Source organism: Schistocerca piceifrons, chromosome 4 (genome assembly GCF_021461385.2).
Source record: "Schistocerca piceifrons isolate TAMUIC-IGC-003096 chromosome 4, iqSchPice1.1, whole genome shotgun sequence".
Lineage (NCBI taxonomy): Eukaryota > Metazoa > Arthropoda > Insecta > Orthoptera > Acrididae > Schistocerca > Schistocerca piceifrons.
In genome coordinates this window covers 55,869,122-55,878,299 of record NC_060141.1, presented here as the reverse complement: position 1 = coordinate 55,878,299, position 9,178 = coordinate 55,869,122, and the positions used below count along the sequence as shown (strand labels likewise).

The 9,178-nt window shown below is 42.1% G+C and overlaps 1 pseudogene; it reads left to right on the top strand.

Annotated features, from left to right (window-relative positions):
• Positions 1 to 1,323: 1,323 nt before the first annotated feature.
• On the top strand, positions 1,324 to 1,442 carry LOC124796688 (annotated as a pseudogene).
• Positions 1,443 to 9,178: the final 7,736 nt, after the last annotated feature.

The window sequence follows — 9,178 nt, the reverse complement described above, 5'->3', positions numbered from 1 at the left end:
CAGCTCGTAATTTATGGGAACAATGTGATCTGTCGGCTGACATCTGGAGCTACATACCTCCTAATACCTACGAAGAACTTGCTGAATCAATGTGAAGCGAAATCGCTGCTATATTTCGCTCCAAAGCTGGACCAACACCAATTGGCCATATTGCTTCGGCACGTCAGTGTATTAAGATGTGCAACAGTAACGTCGATGACTTATTGGACTTTGGCAGTGTACTTAGGATCTGACTCATGACTTTCATATCCCATCTTTTAACCGATGTAATATATTTCACGATCGGAATAATCTGCTTCAGTAGTCCTACATAATAAATGTCAGAGCAGTTGCATAAACCGATCTGCATTCCGAAATATTTCGTTACATTTAATCTACACATTTGCTAATGATTGCCAATCAGTATCAGTCGCTCTTAAAATCAATCACATCAGCGGATAACAACACAGAATGCAGCAATCAAATCTCATAGAAACTGAGAACAAAAGGTGGTGGAATATAATTGTACGTCTATACTCTCAACTGTGTCTACGTATTCACTCTAAAACACACACATTACAATAAATTGTATGATCAATGTAGTTAAAATATTCACAGTAAGCGGAATCTGTACTTTGCAGTTAACTAACGAAATAGCCAAAAAGACATTTAATTAATGTCTAAACTAGTAGCAAAAAAACATAGTTGACAGTTACAGAGGTTGGTTTATTATTCATTGTTGACTAGGACTGCTAGGAAATGGAAAAAAGGCCCCTGGATAATTAATAGCGGACCGTTAAAGAAATATCGCTATCGAATTGTTCATTAAAATTTGGGTTCAACTGATAGAGAGTTGGCATTTTGCATACCTAATACTGCTGACTGTGTTGTATCGATATCACCCGCGAGCAGCTTGTAGTTTGAGGCCATTGCAGCTGTCCATCTTTAGAGGAATCTGACTTCGGCCACTTCGGAAAGCAGTACATCTACATCTACATGGTTACTCTGCAATTCACACTTCAGTGACTGGCAGAGGGTTCATCGAACTATTTTCATACTGCTTCTCTACCATTCCGCTCTCGAATGGCGCGTGGGAAAAAGGAACACCTAAATCTTTCCGTTCGAGCTCTGATATCTCTTATTTTATTATGATGATCATTTCTCCCTGCGTAGGTGGGTGTCAACAAAATATTTATGCATTCGGAAGAGAAAGTTGGTGGTTGAAATTTCGTAACTAGATCTCGCCGCAAAGAAAACCGCCTTTGTTTCAGTGACTGCCACCCCAATTCGCGTATCATATCGCTTGCATTCTTCCAGATAATGTATTTGCTTCACTGCCAGTGCACCAATGGCCTTACCGCAGTGTTAACACCAATTCCCGTCAGACCACCGAAGTTAAGCGCTGTCGGACTTGGTTAGCACTTGGATGGGTGACCGTCCGGGTCTACCGAGTGCTGTTGGCAAGTGGGATATTCTCAGCCCTTGCGAGGGCAATTGAGGAGCTACTTGACTGAGAAATAATGACACCGGTCACGAAAACTGGCGACGACCGGGAGACCGGTGTACTGACCACGTACCCCTCCTAAATCCGATGACGCCTAAGGTCGGTACCGTTGGGTCTTCAAGACCTTTTCCTACAGATTTTTTTTCCACTGCTCATGCACCTAATGTTATCGCAGATGGGGCGACCGGGAAGGACACCATCACAACCTCCCCGTCGAAATCTTCTGCTCTGTGTGCTCCTGACATTACACAATTGGAATATGCAAAAATTCCTTCGCGACGTGTCTTTCATATATTCTAAATGTTAAAACTTTTTCATAAACCTACTTACCTCTCAGTATTAACAATTTCGGTTGTGTATTATGGGCTGACAACAGCAGTTAAGTGGTAAACAGTGCGTGCTTGTCGAAATATAACACCAGAAACTCCTGTAATTCAAGTTTATAGCCACGTATGTGATTCATCTACACGGGATTGTCGCCTAAAGAGAAAAACACGACTTACTTTCTCTAACGCTTAGACTACTATCAAAATGAGACACGTAATGACAGAAAAACAATTTATGTACGCCTTACAAGACATCATTTCACAAAAAGAGTTCCTGCATTGTACGACAAGACACCACTAAACAGCGACAATGCAACTCTTACGCGGTGTGAAATTTCGTCTCCTTATACTCCCGCACCCAACTCGGCCGCCCAATGACTTCCTCCTCATTCCATGGCTACTTAGCAGTTTCCTAAGTCAAGCGCTGTCGGGCGTGGCCGGCACCTGGATGGGTGACCATCCAGGCCACCATGCGCTATTGCCATTTTTCGGGATGCACTCAGCCTCGTGATGCCAATTGAGGAGCTACTCGACCGAATAGTAGTGGTTCCGGTCAAAGAAAACCATCATAACGACCAGGAAAGCGGTGTGCTGACCCCACGCCCCTCCTATCCACTTCCTCACCTGAGGATGACTCGGCGGTCGGATGGTCCCGATGGGCCACTTGTGGCCTGAAGACGGAGTGCTTTGCAGTTTCCTGGGTGACAACTAGGTGATAAGAAAGGAGTCAAAGTCGTATAGATCTTCAAAAACGGTTTTTGCCAGCTGACACACTGGTGAAAGAAACGTATATTGGATACACAGAGAAGAAATCACTCCGAGACTGAAACTGTTGACAGCAAGCCTCTTGTATCACGGTGATAACAGGAACTTAACAACTTCCCCTTGCACAATGCTAAGGCTCTTTGTAACATAACAGCCTAGTGGTTATCAAAGTCCCTCGTTTCGAATCCTCCGGCAGTTTTACGTCTGTGTTTTTTTCCCCAATCCCTGCCATGTCTCATACATATCACTGATTTGTGTCTACAAAAATATCAAGTAATACCGCTGTTCAGACTATTCTGTGTCCGACTTGTAAAGCCGGAAATGCATATCCTCCTATTTCCATCTATTGTACTATAAATTTTTTCCTTATTTTGTCACCGGAAGATATGACATTTCTGTCTCTTTATATATTGTAATTGTTTTACTGTTTGTATATATATATATATATATATATATATATATATATATATATATATATATATATATTTATGCATTTATGTCGATGCATAATTGGTTTGTTTTGTAAATATTATTTGTATTTTTACGCTGGGTCTTGTCTAGGAAAAACTATGCAATCGAACGTTTACATCGATAGGTCATGTGGAGAACCAAAGTGTTTAGGATCTTTGGTAGTGTTAGCTCTGTCGCGTGGAGCGCGGGCAGAGCAGAGAGAGTCTGGCTGGAGTAGTGCAGTGGAGCAGGTGTGTCGTGTGACGCTCCCGCGAGTTGCCGGGCTTTCGGGGTTTGGCAGTATGTAACTGCCCTCGAATTGCTATGATAGTTTCTGACACGGTGTCGCGGACGGGAAGCATTAGCTGGCGCACACCAAGAGCCCGTTTCGCCTGGTGACCGTGTCGAGAAGGAGGCGCGCCAACATCCAGCTTCTGCAACAGCGACGGCCGACAATTAGTGACTGTCGCCACCTCCTCGATCGACGGCTTCAAACCTTCAATCAACCAACAAGGAAGACTAAAAGCACGTAAAGTTTTAGAACTGTATGGTAGACCTCAGCTTTTGAAATTGTTGCATCATAAAATTATAACAACGTAGCATGAACCTTTGTTGCTCATTGTCCCAATTGCATTACCAAGCAGGGTCCCTTCCTTTTCCGGAATGAACCCGAGTGTCGTTGAAATTCAAACGCCAGCATTAAAGTAATATAATTCGATTTCACTGCTTTAATTTCAAAGTTCAGTTAAGGTATTCATAGCTGGCTACAATATTTAGATTACACAAGCGCAAATTAAGAGTGCGAGTTTTGTTACCGTATTTTAGCTTACCTGTGACTGCAGCTCAGCTTGGTACGTACTAAATGTTACTATTGTTAATTGTCCAGAATCATTTAATTCAAATTCAAAGTTAAATCTCTTATTTCTTAATTGCGTAGATTCAAGTAGCTTTTGAAATGACTGTTGAGGTAGCCCAAGACTAACCGTATTTTACTGAATTTCGATGTGCTTCTGAAACAAAGCTCACTACTAATTTCAGTCACTAAATTATCTTTCAATTTTCCGATTTTATTCATTCTTTTGCTAAATTAAGTCAGAGTGTAGCGAAATTTATTAATTATGACAAACTTTCAGTTTTCACACTACACGTGTCAACCTTCAGTTGCCACGCTTCTATTGCTAATTATATGTGTAATAACCTTTCTTCTTCAGTTACTATAGTAATTGTCCACAGGACTGGCGACCATAATTTCCCCCAAATCTCAAATATCTAATTACCGCTAGTTAATTGTTAACGTAACGGCCGCACATTTACTTTCTTTATTAACTTTACCCCTTTTCAAAATTAATTTCCACCAGTTTCATTTGCATTTTTCCTTTCATTTAGATGTAACCCTTTCCTCCCTCTTTACCGACAAATTAACTTCGGTGACGATTGCTTTTTCCGAATTTCCATTAGGTGCACGCGGTTTAATTTTTCACTGTCATTAAGGTCGATAAGTGAGGGGGAGGTTACAGACTGTAGCCGTACCTCTCTGCATTAGACGGTTCTCCGATAGTAGGAAGGGGAGGTCGTAGCATCCTTGTTGCTGCGTAGTAAAGGACTATGGCGTTAAAGTTGGTTGGTTTACATCTGCTGTACTTTCGGCTGTCTGTGTCACTTTTTCCCCTGATAATGAGGACAGAAATGGTTTGCGAAATCGCGAGATTTTATAGTGGAGTGACATGGCCCGGTTGCCGATATATTTGTTCATAAATCTGATCGAGAAACTACTTTTTCATACTCTAGGTTCCGAAGTACCGAGTGTTTCTTTGAATCTTCCTTCTAAACAGAAAACTGTGTCATACTGTCACCAGACTACATATAAATCATTCACTAAAAGAAGAAAGTGTTTGCTTTGGACTGTTGTAAATGATAGAAAAAAGGTGGTATACGGTCATGCGACGTCCACCACTGACGTAAGTGATGCCAGTGAAGTGGCGTGTATGTACCAGTAGGATTGTGCGCAATTAGGACAGTAGCATAGTAATATGCGGTAGTGTGACGGAAAGGCAGGAAGGAACTCTTGTGTTTGGATGTGTCCTTCGCTACACAGTGAATGGTGTTGCTCAATTACTTGACGTATCAACGAGGACTGTCCAACACGTCTACAGGGAATAGTGTAGCACACCCAGCTATGACACACGGCTTAAGAACAGTGGTCTTAAAAAAGTACCAATGGATGGGACCCTGAGACTACCGACAAGCTTGTCAATGACAATCGTATTCAGATCTTCCAGGAATTTCTGCTGTCACTCAACGCAAGTCCATCTCATCCTGTTTCCGAGCGAACACTGTGAAGGGAATTGCGTGTAGTGGACATCAGCAGTCTCTTAACATGAAAAAGGATATTCATCGTAGTGGCACATAGCTAAATGTCTTCAGTGGATCAAACAACGCAGAAATTGGACAGCATCTGACTGGAGCCGTGGACTATTGTACGAAAAGTCACGATTTTGCATGTTTTCAAAATATGCAAAGCGATAAAATGGTGCAGGACGTATTTACAGCAGACTCGTGACTCGCATGAGAGTGAAGAGCTCGACAAGAGACGTTTTAAAGGAATGACTTTCAGCCAGAACTTGAAACAGTGTTAACTGAAGTGACCATAAGTCCCTATTTGACAAGGACAGTTCCGACTTTTGGAGTCCAGTCCCCCTGTTCCCATCGAGTTCTGCTGGGGTCACCAAATGGTCCAGTTTTTAGAAATCAAATCAAATTCTCGGTGCTGCGAGGTTTCAGTACATATATTTTTATATTTCTAGCGTTGTAAAAGTATCTACCTCTATTTCAGTATCAATACGCCTTCTGCAGTTGATGTAGGGCCTCCCAACTGGTAGACCGTTCGCCGGATGCAAGTCTTTCGATTTGACGCCGCTTCTGCCACTTGCGCGTCGATGGGGATGAAACGATGGTGATTAGGATAACACAACACTCAGTCTGTGAGTGGAGAAAATCTCCGACCCAGACGGGAATCGTACCTGGCCCGTTAGGTATGACATTACGTTGCACTGAACACTCAGCTACCAGTGGCAGACTCTGCAGTTGATGGTCATTTTAATGCCTTTTCAGACTAAAAATAGGTATCAAACACTTCCGACTGAAAACGCTGCAGTGGCATCGTCATTGTCCCTACAGTGTAAGCAGAGAATTATCATGAAGAAGGAAATGCATGACAGGGACGTTATGTGGGGTAGCATGAAATCAGGCGTAACCTCGCAGTGGGCACCCATTCTTGGTGGGAGACACTATTGTTCGAGGCATCTTTACTTGCTCACTGTGTACTCAGAACTGAAAAGAGCGATATGACGCTATCGATGGATATACTACAGACACTGCCAATATATCTGTGTCATTGGATTTTCACTGTCGTTTCCATTTCGCGACCTGTCGAACCTTACTTTCTGAATAGCTCTCGGAGGTACCTACGTGGAACGAGGTACAAAAATGCTTCAAATTTTGTCACACCTTAGCAAATGAAGCATACACTAAATTTTCATTGATATGCGCTGGGAACAAAGACTTCTAATCCAAACACAGATCTCATTAAAGTATTTATAAGATTGTGGAATTTATGTTGTCTTCCTGGTACAAATGCAGCAGTTGCATGTGTCTGCTCTTCAGTGAATAACATACAGATATCTGTGAAAAGGCAAATGAATGTAGAGACTTTCAAAGCAGTACTGATGATGAAAGATAATTTCAAATACAAATGTTCAGAATCCTATGACTTCCTAAAATTGTAGGGAAGTAAACATCTGCTGAGTCAAACTCATTCATCACAGAAGTATACTGGCATCAACAACACATGGGTGTTAAATGCAAGTGTTGTGTCTTGTTTACTAGCTTTAAAGATTTAAGTGTGCCACAGTAACACAGTAACTATGAATGTGTCTATGTTTTTGATTATGTTTATTGTATTGTGATTTGGTGCCTGTTATTCATTTCGTTGTAAGCTTTAATAAAATATATTGTGTCCGGAAATTATCGTTACTAACCTCTAGGACTTGGAGAGGAGATTGAGTGCATAATATTTTGAATAGAAACCCATGTCCAGAAACGTAGTGATTTCGTTAAGGTTTCAATCCAGGTGTGTAAGCTCCACGTCTGCTGAATGAAAGAGAAAAGTCTCAGACTTGCTTGTCCTCGTAAGCAATAGCGTAGACAGGATGTCATGTACTGCGTCAGACGTTCGTCTGATGTCACTTAACGTTTGGCTATAGAGAGAGAGGAAGATCTGCTGACACGAGTTAAGGCCGCTGCACTAGAAATGGAAGAGACACCGGTATGGATGGAACGTTTGTATCAAAACATGCTTCGTGCGTACAATGTCTGTAACGATGTTGGTGGTTTGCCACACTGAGGCGCTGTTATAACGCATGAGTACTGTTCTGTATGTACAGTATGTTGGATTCTTTTTGTTCTGGAACAATGTACGACACGTGATGTTTAAGTATTAATACGAACAAATGTGCTTAACTGATAAATGAATGTTTTGTTATGTTTCATTTCGAACTGCTACCTGATAACTGTACTGCACCACCCGCAATTCTATTCCTCAAGCAGAAGTGGTTGAATTAAGTATCTGAACTGAAACCGTGTATAGCGGAAAAGGTACGATTCCGGATGTGGGTTTCTGTTCAAAATATTATGTACTCACTCACCTCTAGAAGCGCTAGAAGTTCGTGACTGTAATTTCCGAATAAGCTGTGTAATTACAAGGCATTGTGACATTCCGAACGCAGCCGGCCGCTGTGGCCGAGCGGTTCTAGGCGCTTCAGTCTGGAACCGCGCTGCTGCTACGGTCGCTGGCTCGAATCCTGCCTCGGGCATGGATGTGTGTGATGCCCTTAGGTTAGTTACGTTTAAGTAGTTCTAAGTCTAGGGGACTGATGACCTCAGATGTTCAGTACCATAGTGCTTAGAGCACATTCCGAACACTAGGCAGTTATAACATTGGTCGCAGCTTCGACTCTCAGAAATATTGTAACCTTACGTTAAAAAAATGGTCTAAATGGCTCTAAGCGCTATGGGACTTAACATCGGTCATCAGTCCCCTAGTCTTACAAGGGAACCTCCCCATCGCACTCCCGTCAGATTTAGTTATAAGTTGTCACAGTGGATAGGCCTTGAAAAACTGAACACAGATCAATCGAGAAAACAGGAAACAGTTGTGTGGAACTATGAAAAAAATAAGCGAAATATACAGACTGAGTAGTCCATGCGCAAGATAAGCAACATGAAGGAGAATGTCAGCTCAGGAACGCCGTCGTCCCGTGGTTAGCGTGAGCATCTGCGGAACGAGAGGTCCTTGGTTCAAGTCTTACCCTGAGTGAGAAGTTTACTTTCTTTATTTTCGCAAAGTTATGATCTGTCCGTTCATTCTTTGACGTCTCTGTTCGCTGTAGTAAGTTTAGTGTCTGTGTTTTGCGACCGCACCGTAAAACCGTGCTATTAGTAGAGAAAAGGACGTGCCTCTCCAATGGGAAGCGAAAACATTTGATCGCAAGGTCATAGGTCAACCGATTCCTCCACTGGAAAACACGTCTGATATATTTATACGACACTGGTGACGGCATGTGCGTCACATGACAGGAATATGTTGTCGACCCACCTAACTTGTACACTTGGCGAATGGGTAAAAAGATTCTTTTACCTTGCCCGATTCAGGTTTTCTTGTGGATGTGATAATCACTCCAAGAAAAGTGATGAAAAGAGTTTGTCACATAAACTGCAACAAACGAATGCAACAGTTTCACAGTCGCACAGTTTTCCCTGTGCTCTGTCAAAACATATGTTTTTAAAACTTTGAACATAGGTGCTAAGGTTCAGTGACCGTGTCAGAATTATATTGTAACAAATAAGCCCTCGGTCACATATATTAAGTCAAGTTTGACCTGGTTTCGACGCTACTATGAGCGTCGTCTTGTTGCAACCCTTGTCCACAGTACGAGCAGCCCTTAGCGGCTCGCCTTCGCACAAGTGTTCATGACGTCGCCTTTCCGGCTGAGATCTTTTTTAATATGTGACTTGTAAGTACTGCATCTTTTCTAGTCAGTACAAACTTTAATTTTATTAATGTACTACATACCTAATGTTTTAGTACAGTTAGTCT